Here is a 14,796-nt window from a genome sequence, read left to right as displayed (position 1 = left end):
TACGACCACCCTTACGGGGCCTCACCACCAACGGCGCCTCACGCCAGGGGGAGCAACTCTCACCCAAATCACTTTCCATATGTCAAATGCTGACGGAATGTGGGGAGGTGGGTGGCCGTGCCCCAAGGAGGATTTCATCAGAGAATTCATAACCTCTACAGGTTTGTAAAATTCTCTTTCTGATTAAATCCTCCTTGGGGCACTTATTGCATCAGGACAGACTCCCAAAGATAATCTAGGAAGTGGCATCTGTCAGCAACAGGCTTAAATAAATACATCGTATTTGATTATTCAACAGAATAAAATATTGAGTTCAATAAATGGAACCAACCTTATCGTGAGGCACCACCGTCGAAAGGCGGGGGCTAGAGACAGGGCGTGGTCGACCATATATTATGATAAAGCCTGTTTTCGCGGCTTGTCATAAGTTGAGAACTCGAAACACCTCCCACCCCCACACTTTTTTTGAACAAGTGATATAGGGGCATAGATCACGAGAGACCATAACCAGCGCTGAGCTAGGCCAGAGGGTCCCCGAGGATCGAAGGAGCGCGTGCGCAAAATACGAGTATTATCGAGTAGTAAGAACTGATATTTATCGACCGCAGAAGATAAAATCCGGACCATTACCGAGCAGTATAACCGGAGGACTGTCTAAAATCTCGAATGCTCAATCGGCTAGAGATTAGAACTTTGCCCCGTTCGGAGAACTGACTGACCAAACCGAGTACGCTCGCTTGAGTGTTTGTCGAGTTGGTAAGGTTTGATGAATCGTGCTCGGCTGGCTCCAAATAGCCGCGGAGCAGATCTGCTCAATGTGCAGAGCCGCGGCGTACGCTTTTGACGCAGCCACTGCTCTAACCTAATGAGCCTTCAACCTGGTAGGGGGGTCCCTGCCTGTAAGCGTATACGCTGTACAAATGGTTGAAACTATCCACCTCGAGATAGATTGTTTACTCGCAGGTGGGCCAACCTTCCTACCGCCGTAACAGCAAAATAGTTGGTTATCCTTACGGACACCAATATTTCTGCTGATATAGGCCATGAGAGTCGTGCGGACATCCAAGACATGAGCATGTCTTGCAGTGGTCCCCGACGCGGAAGGCTGTGAAAGAGCAGGTAGCTCAATAGGAGCCGTTCACGTGGAAGCGTGTGCGACCCTTTGACAGTAAGAGTCCGGTAGTCGAAAACTGACTCTGTCCCGGTGATATTTATCGACCGCATGGAAGACAGTTATTTCGGGATCGGCTGACATAACACGAATGTCGCCTACCCGTCTGCCGGACGTTACCACCACAAGGAACGCCGTCTCCCAGCTCAACAGCTGAAGAGAGAGAGACGACAGATCCCGAAAGGAAGGACCGGACAGCCAATCGAGAATGATTGACAAGTCCCAAGGGGGACTGATCCGCCGGACTGGCGGTCGGATCCTGTCCACACCTGCTAAAAAGCGCTGCACTAATGGGTGTGCACCCAGAAGTGCCCCGTCGACAGTGACGTGAAAAGCTGCGATAGCTGTAGAGTAACCCCGGACTGTTGATGCGGCCAGGCCGTCATCTAGTCGCGACTGGAGAAACTCAATCACGGATACGAGATCTGCAGAAAAAAAAAAAAAAAAATCTGCAATCCCTCTATCGACACACCAGGGCGCATAGCAGGCCTATCTATCGTACTGAACGTTTGTCGAATCTCTCCGCGAAGCCAGTATTGTGTCTGCAACTCGTGCAGGAATACCGCTCTTCTGGAGGCGATTCCTGACAGTGGCTAAGCCACCCATTGAATCCTGGGATTCGGGTGGAGGGCCCCGTTCTGGGATAGGAGGTCCGGTCATAAAGGTAATATAACAGGAGGCTGAGACAGAAACCTGAGTATTACTTGAAACCCACTCTGCGCCGACTAAAGAGGTGCCAGGAGCACAATTAGTCGCGCAGGCTGAGTGCTTAGCTGAGACAGGACCTTGGAAATCAGAGGTACTGGGGGGAATGCCCACAGAATTCTGTCCGTCCAATCTAGCTGGAAGGTGTCCGGTGCCACCGACCTCGGGTCGTGGACTCGGGAGCAGAACGTTGGTGTCTGGTGATTCATCACAGACGCAAACAGATCCACCTGTAACGGCCTGTATAACAGGGAGAAAATCCCGAATATCCCCGGGTCGAGCCTCCACTCGTGAGGAGCGAGGATCCGGCGAGACAGAGCGTCCGTACGGACGTTGTCCACCCCCGGGAGATAAACAGGTAGCACCCTGATATCGTGAGAGTCGCACTATAGTAGGAACTGCCACGTCTTTCGTCGAAGCGACGGAGACGCCGTTCCCCCCTCCTTCCGGATGTAAGTCATCGCCGTTTGGTTGTCCATCTCTAGACGAACCACTTGGCCACGAAGCAGACCCGGGAAGCGTTGGAACACCAACCTGACCGCTCTCAGTTCTAGCACATTGATATGCAGTTTGATCTCCTGCTGGGACCATAGTCCCGAGGCAGTGTGATCATTCAGAACGCCTCCCCAGCCGGAGAGTGACGCGTCTGTTTGAACTGTGAGAGACGGAACGGGAGTGTCGAGGGGGAGCCCCCGGGACAGATTCCCGACCTCGGTCCACCACTGGAGGTGTGTAATGAGCCAATACGGAGTCTCGAGCACAGTCTCGAGATCTTCCGAGTTCGCCCAAATTCGACAGAGTGCTTGTTGAATGGGACTAATTCTCAAGCGCCCCGCCAGACCAAATCCACTGTCGCCGCCATGTTGTCCAGTAACTGGAGCTATGTACGAGCAGTGTGACTTGCGCTTAAGGGACTTGATATCTTGTGACAGAGATACACGTCCTCTCACCGTGTTGAAATTAGCCACTAGGAAGACTAGATTCTGAGTGGGGCTCAGATCTGACTTCTTGAGACTGACCATCCACCCTAGCGTGATCAGAATATCTATCACTTGTTGTGTAGCTATCTGACTCAGGGATTGCGATAGAGCTCTTAGTAACCAGTCGTCGAGGTACGGATGGCAGAACCGACCTTTTGACCTGGCCACTTGGGCGGGACTCAACATCAGCTTGGTGAACACCCTCGGGGCCGTGAAGATCCCGAATGGTAGAACCCTGAACTGATAACACCTCCCGTCGAAAGAAAACCTCAGGTATTTCTTGAACTCGGGGTGTATTGGTATGTGGAGATAGGCGTACTTAAGTCTATTGACGTTAGCCATTCTCCTGTCTCGACAGGTGAGATCACTGTTTGGTGACTAGGAAACAAGTCGAGTAGAAGCCCTCGCTTTCCTGTCCCTCGGGACCCGGTTCGATCGCAGCTTTCATAAGTGCGTCGACCTCGGCACGGAGGAATTCCGCCTTCTCTCGGGTAGCAGGCACCGGAGTGTGCTTTATCCCGGAGAAGGGGAGGGGCGGATGATGTTTCCACCGAGGCAAATGGCCATCCCTTAAAATGGACGGGGTCCGGGGATTGTGATGTAACTGTCTCCGATTCCTTCAGGAATAGAGCCAGTCGGCCGCCTACGGGGACATCCGGCTGGAGGCAGTGAACCCCGGCTGTCGGCAGTTCGATAACTTGCGACTGTGGGTTCACCCGGGGCTCTTCGGGCGCTAATGGGAACCCATCGTTCCCAGCCCCGCGAATAAGCTGTTGGTCTCGACCAGCTGCCTTGCCCCGGCCCGTGCCTCTCTTGCTCCTCCCGGCGCCCTTATACCTGAAGGAAGCGGCGGCTTCCAAGCAGGTGTGGACGTCTGACCCGTGCGTTAGCGTAGGGGGGGACAATTGGAGAGGCCCGCTTACGCGGTTTTAACGCTTGGTACCTCCAACATGGCCTCATGAGTCTTTGATGGAAGTATACCATTGAGCGGCCTCTCGGACCACCTGCTGAGCCCCAGGGAAGAGGGTGGCACCCTCTTATACGGCAAAGCAATTAAGTCTTGGCATGTGTAAGTCGAGTATTTAGATACCGACATCCACCGCCTGCGCATGCCCATAACAGCGCACATCATCTGCGAGGCACAGCTACGAATAGCGTCCCGCGTAAGATAACTGAACTTCCCTTAGTTGCGCGGCCAACTCCGAAGAGTCGACCGGCCCCTCTCCCGCTAACTCCCTCTGTACAGCCGACAGATACGCGGAGTGTACGGACACACGGAGCTGTTGGCATGCATTATGATATTGCTCCTCGAAGCATATGTAAGCAGCCTTCAACTCCGCACCGCACGCGGGAAAGGGGGGGCAACAGCCGGCCCTGCTTGACCTTAGTCAAGTTGGGTGTCTCCGACTCTGGCATGGGCGCAGCCACCTGAGGCAGTACCTGGACAATCCTGTCCCGCACGTGCCTCTGCACCCGGCCCGATGCCGAGTCCCGGTGCCGAGGTGCCGGAGGTCCAAGGGAACCCACCTGGCACCGGGCTAGGTATCCACTAGTGGAAGCCTCGGCCTCGGAAGAGGCGTCTGGCTCCGCTAGGGAAAGTTGTGCGTCGGTAGTGCACGGGCCGAGCCGGCGCCCGCCACCACTACGCTGGGGATCGACCGCGAGCCCGAGCCGAAGCTCGGTCTCGGATCGTCCCCGAGACAAAGGGAACCAACCTTGCTCCGGGGCAGGTATCCACTAGTGGAAGCCTCGGCCTCGGAAGAGGCGTCTGGCTCCGCTAGGGAAAATTGTGCGTCGGTGGTGCACGGGCCGGCGCCCGCCACCACTACGCTTGGGAGCGACCTCGAGCCGGAGCCGAAGCTCGGTCTCGGATCGTCCCCGAGACAAACGGAACCCCCCTGGCTCCGGGCTACGAATCCACTAGTGAAAGCCTCGGCCTCGGAAGAGGCGTCTGGCTCCGCTAGGGAAAATTGTGCGTCGGTAGTGCACGGGCCGGCGCCCGCCACCCCTCCGCTGGGGAGCGACCTCGAGCCGGAGCCGAAGCCCGGTCTCGGATCGTCCCCGAGATAAGTGGCCTGCCTCGGCCGACGCCGGGCATAACACAGATCTCGAAGCCGCGTCCGGCGCCGACAACGGGGAAGGCTCAGCCCGTAGCTCCTCCGGAGCCGAGACTTCACCTCCTCCATCATCGACGCCATCGGCGACTTAAGTAACGCAGAACAGTCTGCCAAAGACAGTGCAGGAGAGGGTGCAGTGCTTACTACGGGGACCCTCCAGCCTTCTCCCCCGGCCCCCGGAGAGGGAGCGGGGGAGACAATCTCGGCAGCTTTTTTACCCTTTTTAGATGGGGGGGGGGGGGGGGGGGATGTCTTAGTAGATCTGATATCTACCCCCGCCTTTATAGACCTCTTTAAAGTGGAACGAGTCAACTTGTCTCTTTTGGGGGGTAAAGGCAATGTCCTCCGCCAGACATATCAGGCAGCGTTCGTGCCTGTCTTAGAACAACCCGTACACAGTTTGAAGGTCTTTGTAAACAAGACCGTAATTTCTGAGGTGGGCGGGAAGGGTATTAACGTGTATCAGTGCGATATAAAGATCGGAAAAATACGTGCATAAATTGTGAAACTAGAAGCAAAGGCGTAATGTAGAATGCGATTTGTAACGCGATACTAATAGCCAATGTCGTAGTTTAACTATAACACCAAAGGGGCGTGTTACGCGCTAAGGTGTAAAACCCGTAAAAAAGGTAAGTGTAGTTTATAAATTAACACACCACCTTGGGTTTTGTAAAGGAAAAAATTGTAGTCCAATGCTGTATGATATAACAAAACCCCAAGCCGTTTCTTAATGGCCTTGGTGTTACATGTATCAGCCCGTGGGACTACAATATGGACGCCATTACGGCCATTTGAATTCAAAGGTGCCGTGCACGTGGCGTCAATTACAACTCTATAACTTCACAATGCGAGGTATTACGCCTTTGCAATGAAAGAAATGTACCATACATACAGTTTGGTCAGCCATGGTTCTTGTCGAACGATAGATTTCTCTTATTTTGTCTTGTGTGAAAAATCAACACGTCTGTCTCTTACAGATGACATAAGGAAAGTGATTTGGGTGAGAGTTGCTCCCCCTGGCGTGAGGCGCCGTTGGTGGTGAGGCCCCGTAAGGGTGGTCGTATATCATACAAAAACGAAGTTTTTTGTGTGGTAACATTTTTTATTAGGGAAAATGGTTACAACTATGTCATGTAGATTTTCTTGAGCAAGGAAAATGCAATAAGTGCCCCAAGGAGGATTTAATCAGAAAGAGAATGTAACATTGATTATAAGAATGTTAACATAAATTGGAATTTTTTCAATTCCAGTGAGTGAGTGAGTGAGTGAGTTGGGTTTAATGCTGCTTTTAACAGTATTCCAGTCATATCACTGCGTGTCACCTTAATGTGGAAGGAAAGCCCCAAGTGATGCAGGTCTCAGACATTTACCAATTCAGTGAAACCCAAGAGCATGGGTATGATGCTGACAAACCTAGAAACATAAACGGGGCGAACCGATATTCGAACCAATCACAAGTATCTGGCGTGCCCAAGGGACGCAACTCAGGACAGAGAATCGCGGTGCCTTAGACAACCGGGCCAACCGGGCCAACCGGGCCGCCCTTTTCAATTCTTATTTGAGAACTCTTATTGATATCTGTTGCATGCTTGGGGCTAAATATCTGCCTCTGATCAGGGCCCTGTTCCATAAAGAGATCTTATCGCTACGACTATCATAAGCCTAATAGGAATAATGATGACCCTTAGAGTTACGATCACCTAAGACTGCTCGGAGGAACTGCCCGTCCGAATAAATCCCTGCACTACCATGACACACTGTACAACATTCAACCATTTAGAAACAACCCGGGGCCCCGTTCCACAAAGCGATCTTAGCGCTAAGTCGATCATAACTCCCATTCTTTACCACTGACTAACGACAATCATAGCGCTAAGATCGCTTTGTGGAACTGGGCCCAGGTCCTCCGACCAAGAGATCCCACTAACCATTCCATCACACCTTCCTCAACAGAGTAAATCTACAGAACATACCAAAAATAACATGACAAGACTTGCCTCAAACTTTGCCATGCATCAATACAAATTATTTTTTGTCACATATAGACAGTGTTGAATGCAATTGTGGCTTGTAAATACACATTATAGGACTTTCATTGGAATGTGAGCCATGGGCTGTGACCAAAGCAATATTATCCATGCATTAGTTAGTGCGATCATTGCGCATGGTCCTATGTCTGGCTGACCTTGACTGGAATTTGCAGAAACTGTTGAGAGATATTCTGGGTCATGCAAGTATTGTCTCCCACTGCTCTGTGGAAATGTGCTGTGAGGGAAGAAGAATGTCACATGGCCTGTCAGCCATCTCATTGGGAGGGGCGTGTTGAACACAACATGGCCGCTTGTGTACAAGGGAGGGAGAAAAGTCCTTGAAATCTTTAATTATTAACATCATGATCTGTGATTAAACAACAAAAAAATTGTATTTTTACATAAAAGATCTTCCCTTCTACCCCAAGTGTATCACAGTGTTTGGTTTAAAAGTATTAAATTCACAAACAGTGAATGGGATTGGGTACAAGTTCTCCGACGTACGACACCTTCTCCCACTGCAGTGTAACCAACACATTTTAACAGTGGAGTCAATCAGTCAAATATAAGGCAACTACCATACATGCTTTTGCCCTGCTTGGAAGCAGAAGTTTTTCTACTTGATACTGCGGCATCAAAATAGAGCATGCTTAAAGTATTTCGTTTTTTGTTGCATGTTCTGATTTAATTCATTCAAGAATAAATCCTGACAATTTAAATATTATATACTAATATCAGTAAAAATCTTAACGCCGTCATTTATCTGGAATATTGCTGAGTGCAGCGTTAAACAACAAACAAACAAACAAACAAAAAAGATCTTAACAAAAATAGACTGGCTATCCATGAAAGCACTAACATTGGAAACTTGGTTACTTGTCAATCGTCATAATAGTTAGCAATAAATGCAATTCTGTGAGAGTTTGGTCTAATGCTGCGGAGTATTTTAGCATCCGGATGTGATGCAGTTGTGGTGGTGTCAAACCAAGAACCATAATCAGGGTGTATCAGTCAGTCTCCGCCAAAAACTTTGGACACTTCTTACCCAAACATGGTTTGGTTTGGTTTTGGTTTGGTTTGTTGTTTAACACCGCACTCAGCAATATTCCAGATATATGACGGCGGTCTGTAAATAATTGAGTCAGGACCAGACAATCCAGTGATTGACATCATGAGCACTGATCCACGCAATTGGGATACGATGACATGCATCAACAAAGTCAGCGAGTCTGACTACCCGACTAGTCGCCTCTTACAACAAGCATAGTCATCTTTTATGGCAAGCATGGGTTGCTGAAGACCTATTCTATACCAGATCTTCACGGGTCAACCCAAACATGGCTCCTGGGATAATTTTCAGCAGAATTTATTGTTATTACCTTATTCAACGTAATAAGCGCCCCGCTCTAATAAGCGCCCACAGCGATATTTGCTAATATATTGGCTAGTGAACAATCCCAATTAGCACCCTTTCCGATTGATCAATGTACACAATACTTATTTATTCTCGTATAATACGCACTCGTGGGTTATATGTACCCTTAATTATGGGCAATTAAATTCTGGCAAATTATATCTCTCGTATATAAACATTTCAGGCTGTCAGCATAAACCAAGAAATTTATCTTTCAACTCAACTTCCGACAAAATAATGTTCTAATAAGAGCCCCCTATTTCTAATTTTGAGAGCGCTCTGGGCGCTTATTACATCGAATACGGTATATGGATTATTATTAGCTGACAAAACTTTACACTAGTTGCAGACTGATGTGTTTGTTGTCTAAAGCCATAATCAGCAATATTCCAGAATTGATCCACACAATTGGAAACAATGACACACAAGCAACCAAGTCACTGACCCTGACCAACTGATTCATTTAGATGCCTCTTACAATAATAGGTTACTGGTGACTTATAATTTTACCTAAAATTCCCACAGGCTCAAAATCAGGATGAATCTGGGATTCAAACCATGATCATAGGATTCTGGCATGCATAAGGGAAGCAACTCTGCATGTCTGGGCAATCAGTGCCTCTAGCTACTTTGTAGGCATTATTTATGTGCCAGTAAATAAATGTTCTTTCTGCACAAACATTACTTTTTAATTCTTAAGAAAGTGATAAAGAAGGTGGAATGAAGAGCATACAAGATAAGAAATGATATTTCAGATATTCCATGATCACTTGAAATTATCTTGTAAGTCTTAATAATGATAATGATAACATCTACCTATTAATGATTAGTTCAAAGTATAAAGGGTCACGGATGGCCCGGTCATCTAAGGCGCCACGTTTTGCTGTGCAGAGATGCGTCCCTTGGGCACGCCAGAAACCTATGATTGTGGCTTCGAATCCCGGTTCGCCCCGATTATGTTTCTAGGTTTGTCAGCACCATACCCGTACTCTTGGGTTTCATCGAAGTGGTAAAGGTCCGATACCTGCATCACTTGGGGCTTTCCTCCCACATTAAGCTGACACGCCGCACTATAATTGTAGTTTGCATCGCAAACGTAGACTGCATTGTGAATGTAGACTGTGTCTCGAATGTAGACTGCGTCACGAATGGAGACTGCGTCTCGAATGTAGACTGCATTGTGAATGTAGACTGCACCGTAAACGTAGACTGCATTGTGAATGTAGACTGCGTCGCGAATGTAGACTGCATTGCGAATGTAGACTGCGTCGCGAATGTAGACTGCGTCGCGAATGTAGACTGCATTGTGAATGTAGACTGCGTCGCGAATGTAGACTGTGTCTCGAATGTAGACTGCATTGTGAATGTAGACTGCGTTGCAAATGTAGACTGTATTGTGAATGTAGACTGCGTTGCAAATGTAGACTGCATTGTGAATGTAGACTGTGTCACGAATGTAGACTGTGTCGCGAATGTAGACTGCATTGCGAATGTAGACTGTGTCGCGAAAGGTAGACTTTGTCGCTAATGTAGACTGCGTCTCGAATGTAGACTGTGTCTCGAATGTAGACTTTGTCGCTAATGTAGACTGCGTCTCGAATGTAGACTGTGTCTCGAATGTAGACTGCATTGTGAATGTAGACTGCGTTGCAAATGTAGACTGCATTGTGAATGTAGACTGCATTGTGAATGTAGACTGCGTTGCAAATGTAGACTGCATTGTAAATGTAGACTGTGTCACGAATGTAGACTGTGTTGCGAATGTAGACTGCATTGTGAATGTAGACTGCGTCGCGAATGTAGACTGTGTCTCGAATGTAGACTGCATTGTGAATGTAGACTGCGTTGCAAATGTAGACTGCATTGTGAATGTAGACTGCGTTGAAAATGTAGACTGCATTGTGAATGTAGACTGTGTCACGAATGTAGACTGTGTCGCGAATGTAGACTGTGTCGCGAATGTAGACTGCATAGCGAATGTAGACTGTGTCGCGAATGTAGACTTTGTCGCTAATGTAGACTGTGTCTCGAATGTAGACTGCGTCACTAATGTAGACTGCGTCGCGAAAGTAGACTGCGTCACGAATGTAGACTGCGTCACGAATGTAGACTGCATGGCGACATGAATGTAGACTGCGCCACGAACTTAGACTGCGTCTCGAACGTAGACTGCATCGCGAACGTAGACTGCATCGCGAATGTAGACTGTGTCCCAAATGTAGACTGTGTCGCGAATGTAGATGATGCATCTTGAGTTTTCATGCAATGATATGGTTTGTTTCTGTATCGGTACAAGACGAATCATTTGCTAAAATATATTACTGATTACTCGTTTAATGAACCTACCCTAGCATTTTTGCCAATCAAATATTGAAAAATGTGTTGTTATTAGCTTTTCAAGTTTACTTATTGAACAAAGCTGCTACAAACCACGATTGACATACATATTGTATCGTGACCTAGCTGTATCGCTTTACCCGTAATGTAGAAGGCGTCGTGAATGTTGACTCCATCGTGGTTGTGACTTGGACAAGCACCTAGCCAGGAGTACTATCCAAACAGTGTTTCATCCACTCATTATCTTGCAGTGCGAAATGCTGCAGCATCGACAAGAACCGCAAGTCTGAATGAGCTAGTTGGGTTTAACACTGTTTTGAATGGCATTTCAGCTATATCAGTGCCTGTCAGCTTCATAAGGGAGGAAAGCCTGTAGTTTTGCAGGTTTTATACATTTTCAACTTTGGTGAAATCCATGAGCAGATACGTGGTGCTGACCAACCGAAAAACCTAATCAGTGTAGATCTGGGATTCGCCTCAAGGAAGCAACTACACACAGTGAATTCAGGCACCGAACACAAGTTCAAGGAAGGAGGCTAAAAAAGGTTTTGCACAAATTGTACAGCATCCAAATATCACAATCTTCATCCACACAGAACATACACAAACATATATATATATACACAGAAATCCTATATACCATATTCGACGTAATAAGCGCCCAGGGCGCTCTATAATTAGAAAGAGGGGGCTCTTATTAGAATATTATTTTGGTGAAAAAAAAAGAGTTGAAAGATAAATTTCATGGTTCATGCTGACAGCCTGAAATATTTATATGTGACAGATATATTTTTCCAGAATTTAATTGCCCATAATTAAGGGTGTATATAACACACGAGTGCGTATTATACACGAATAAATAAGTCTTTTGTACATTGATCAATCGGGAAGTGGTGCTAATTGGGATTGTTCACTAGCCAATATATTAGCAAATATCGCCGTGGGCTCTTATTAGAGCGGGGTGCTTATTACGTCGAATACGGTATATATAAATTCTTATCAGACTTAAATTCAAACTTATAAAGTAAATGATTCATATATATGTTTTGTGTCTGATGCAAAGAAAATGTGGCCTTATTTACCTGAACTACATAGCACTGAGACTCATTATCCACTACAAACAGCCAATCAATACCAGGTGACAAAGAGTAGTGCATGAGCCATGCTATATTAAAGTTATACACAGGTGTATGTATAGGGCTATATCGCCTCTCTCTATCACCCAAAGGTCAAACAACTGTTGACACAGCCTTGAAGACAGGAAGTGCTAGACGTTACTGCCTAACAGTGACCATACATATAAAAATCAGTTTACAGTGCTTCAGTGTCTAAACTATGTGCAAAAAAATTGACAACAACTATTTTTGGCAAATGTTACTTGTTGAAACCACAGCAATATTTTTCCGTGTTTTGTATAAGTGGGTAGAGACATTGCAATATTCTTATGCAAATAAGGTATTTGTTAAATTTATTTAACCAAGGGCTTAAAATAGACGACTTGCAAATTACATCTGAGTGGGATTTTAAAATTGAATTTCAATCTACTGCAGAGGCAAAAATGGATACTAAACCTCCATAATCATTAAAACACATTGCATTGTAGAAAATATGCTTCCAATGCATTACTCCATCATTACAATATTGCAAATTATCCACTGACAAATATGGTTTAATAATTAACATCACTGCCATATTTACACTTCATAAATATGCAAACATCTACCAAATGCAAAACAAAAAATTACTTTCAAACAGACAATGCAATAACAAAGAAAACTTACAAGGAACCAGCAGGAGACTAGATTTACAATGTCCACAATGTGAGGTCCAAGCAATGAGGCGTGACGTCTCTATCCCATGCAAGATGTCCCCTAAACCAGATGCTTGAACTACCTGTGCAGGTATGCAGTTAACGAGCTTCACACTGGTTTCACCTGCTATGACTCTCCGGTATGGAGGGCACTGGTCAATGGTCAATCACTGTGCTGGGCAACTTCCCCAAACTGTCTTGTCCCCCGATTGGCGATTCAAGACGGGGAGATTTGCGCAGGTTAAGCTCCAAGTAAGCCTCACATCAGCTTTGTCGGACAACAGCACAAGCGTGTGAACCATATTTAGGTTTGTTGTAACCGTCCATTTATAGACTTTGTCGATGTGGAGCGTGCAGATGTAAACATTCCTTATAAGGAAATACCAACATAGGCTTTGGGATGCTGGGTGTGGAGTCACTTTGAGTAAACGACTGAAAGTCGTGAAAGCTTGACTTATGACTGTTGAAGTTATAGCTGATGTATTGTGCTAGGTTCAGCAAGTACTTTTACAAAGATGTATTGCTTTGGAAGGACTAACTCTGCCCATTCTTGGAATCACCATATAAGGGCATCTACTAGAGACATACATAGCTATGTGTGAGCAATGAATACCTGGTACCATGGCCATGACAAGCTAACTGGTACTAGGCAAGAATGTAAGTTGAAAAAATTAAAATAGCCTTGAATCCAAATCAATAAGTGGAGCAGAAATTGAATATTTAATTATATTAATGGCCGTCATAAAAGAAGAGTTATTATCTGCAACATCGCAATAATGAATCAATCATTTGAAGATAATGGTGAATTAATGACTGTGGGTGTGTATTTACACCTATTTATTAATTAAAATGTTTCCTAGGTTACAATGCATTATTATGGTATTATTGGCTTGAAGAAGGCCAGGCTCAGCATGTACAAATTAGTGCTGACAGTTAATGTTGTTAGGAAGTCGAACTTATTCAAAGCATTAAGAGAAATTTTAAAAGAATAAAAGAATTAGAGAAAGTTATTATGTAGCACAGTGGTCGGAAAAACTCTGAATACCCGAAAGATAATAAAACCATAACAACTGCACCTGAATGTACAGGGAAAATAGCTTTCCGTGTCTAAAGATATTGAAATTTGCAAAATTAACAGCACACTGAGTGAGTGAGTAGTGAGTGAGTAGTGAGTAGTGAGTGAGTGAGTGAGTGAGTGAGTGAGTGATGTGCCAGCTACTTCGCTGCAGGTTCTAAAACTTGGGGCCAGGCAAAGTGGTGGTTAATACCATGAATCACAAACCACACCATCAACACCCTATAATTAACCATACTGCACACTGTCACCGCCTGCTCTTCATTTTAGTCTCTTACACACATGTGCTACTGGACACCATTTCTGCTCTGAAATCAACATGGGATTTGCAGATGTATATTCTGCTACTTGTAAGGGAGCGGCCATTTCATGCCTTTATTATATATATCATTACACAGCTACATATACTCATTATCTGCAGGGGTTTGTCTAGAGCTGCTCAGAGGCTATTATCCTCGAACTGCAGCTAATGTCAGACAGAAATTCCCAATTCATGTGATAGTAATAACGAATGTTAGGCTATGTAGAGGTCACTTGTATTCACTGATCAATAAGAGGAATAGGGTTTAATGCTTTGTTTTAATTGTCATATTGAATGTAATAATAAAATAGCCCTGAACTTAACAAAATAGAATTTCCAAATATTATTTTGAACAAAGTAATTTCCCCCCAAAACATGCACTCAGGGCACTTAGTTTGGAATCCTAGATGCATGTATCCTTGATCTGTATTCACAGCTGTACTGGTAGACTAACATCTAGTCTCTGAAATATACATATCGTACAGGGAAAAAAAATAGTTGTTAAATTATCTTAATAGAAATATAATAAAAAGGAGCCCAGAGGCTCTCTTCATACTGCAGTAATCTAGACTTGCCAAACATTATAGACTTACATGGGCTGTATTTGCTATATTTGACTACTGTACTGGTGTTGCTGGTGCAGTGAACTGTTTTTCCCACGTGAGGTGACACTTGACAGTGAGTGAGTGAGCGAGTTTGGTTTTACGCCGCTTTTAGCAATTTTCCAGCAATATCACAGCGGGGGACACCAGAAATGGGCTTCACACATTGCACCCATGTCGGGAATCGAACCCGGGTCTTTGGCGTGACGAGCGAATGCTTAAACCACTAGGCTACCCGACCGCCCCGACGCTTG

The 14,796-nt window shown here is 45.8% G+C and overlaps 1 protein-coding gene across 4 annotated transcripts in view; it reads right to left on the bottom strand.

Moving 5' to 3' along the window:
* The window catches only part of LOC139450759 (thymosin beta-like), a 69,105-nt gene that overhangs the window by 32,842 nt on the left and 21,467 nt on the right, over window positions 1-14,796 (bottom strand). Inside the window, exon 1 of one of the 4 annotated variants that reach the window (XM_071232582.1) lies at window positions 12,536-12,811. The exons of the other annotated variants lie outside the window; for them this stretch is intronic. The gene's annotated coding sequence lies outside the window, so the exon portion shown is untranslated. Of the gene's footprint in view, window positions 1-12,535; window positions 12,812-14,796 lie in introns of those variants that run through there. 4 annotated transcript variants of the gene reach the window in all.

This window comes from Haliotis cracherodii, unplaced genomic scaffold (assembly GCF_022045235.1).
Source record: "Haliotis cracherodii isolate W230 unplaced genomic scaffold, xgHalCrac1.p SCAF_8, whole genome shotgun sequence".
In the NCBI taxonomy this organism is placed as follows: Eukaryota; Metazoa; Mollusca; class Gastropoda; order Lepetellida; family Haliotidae; genus Haliotis; species Haliotis cracherodii.
Note: the sequence above shows the minus strand (reverse complement) of the source record. Positions and strands in the feature narration are given on the sequence as shown.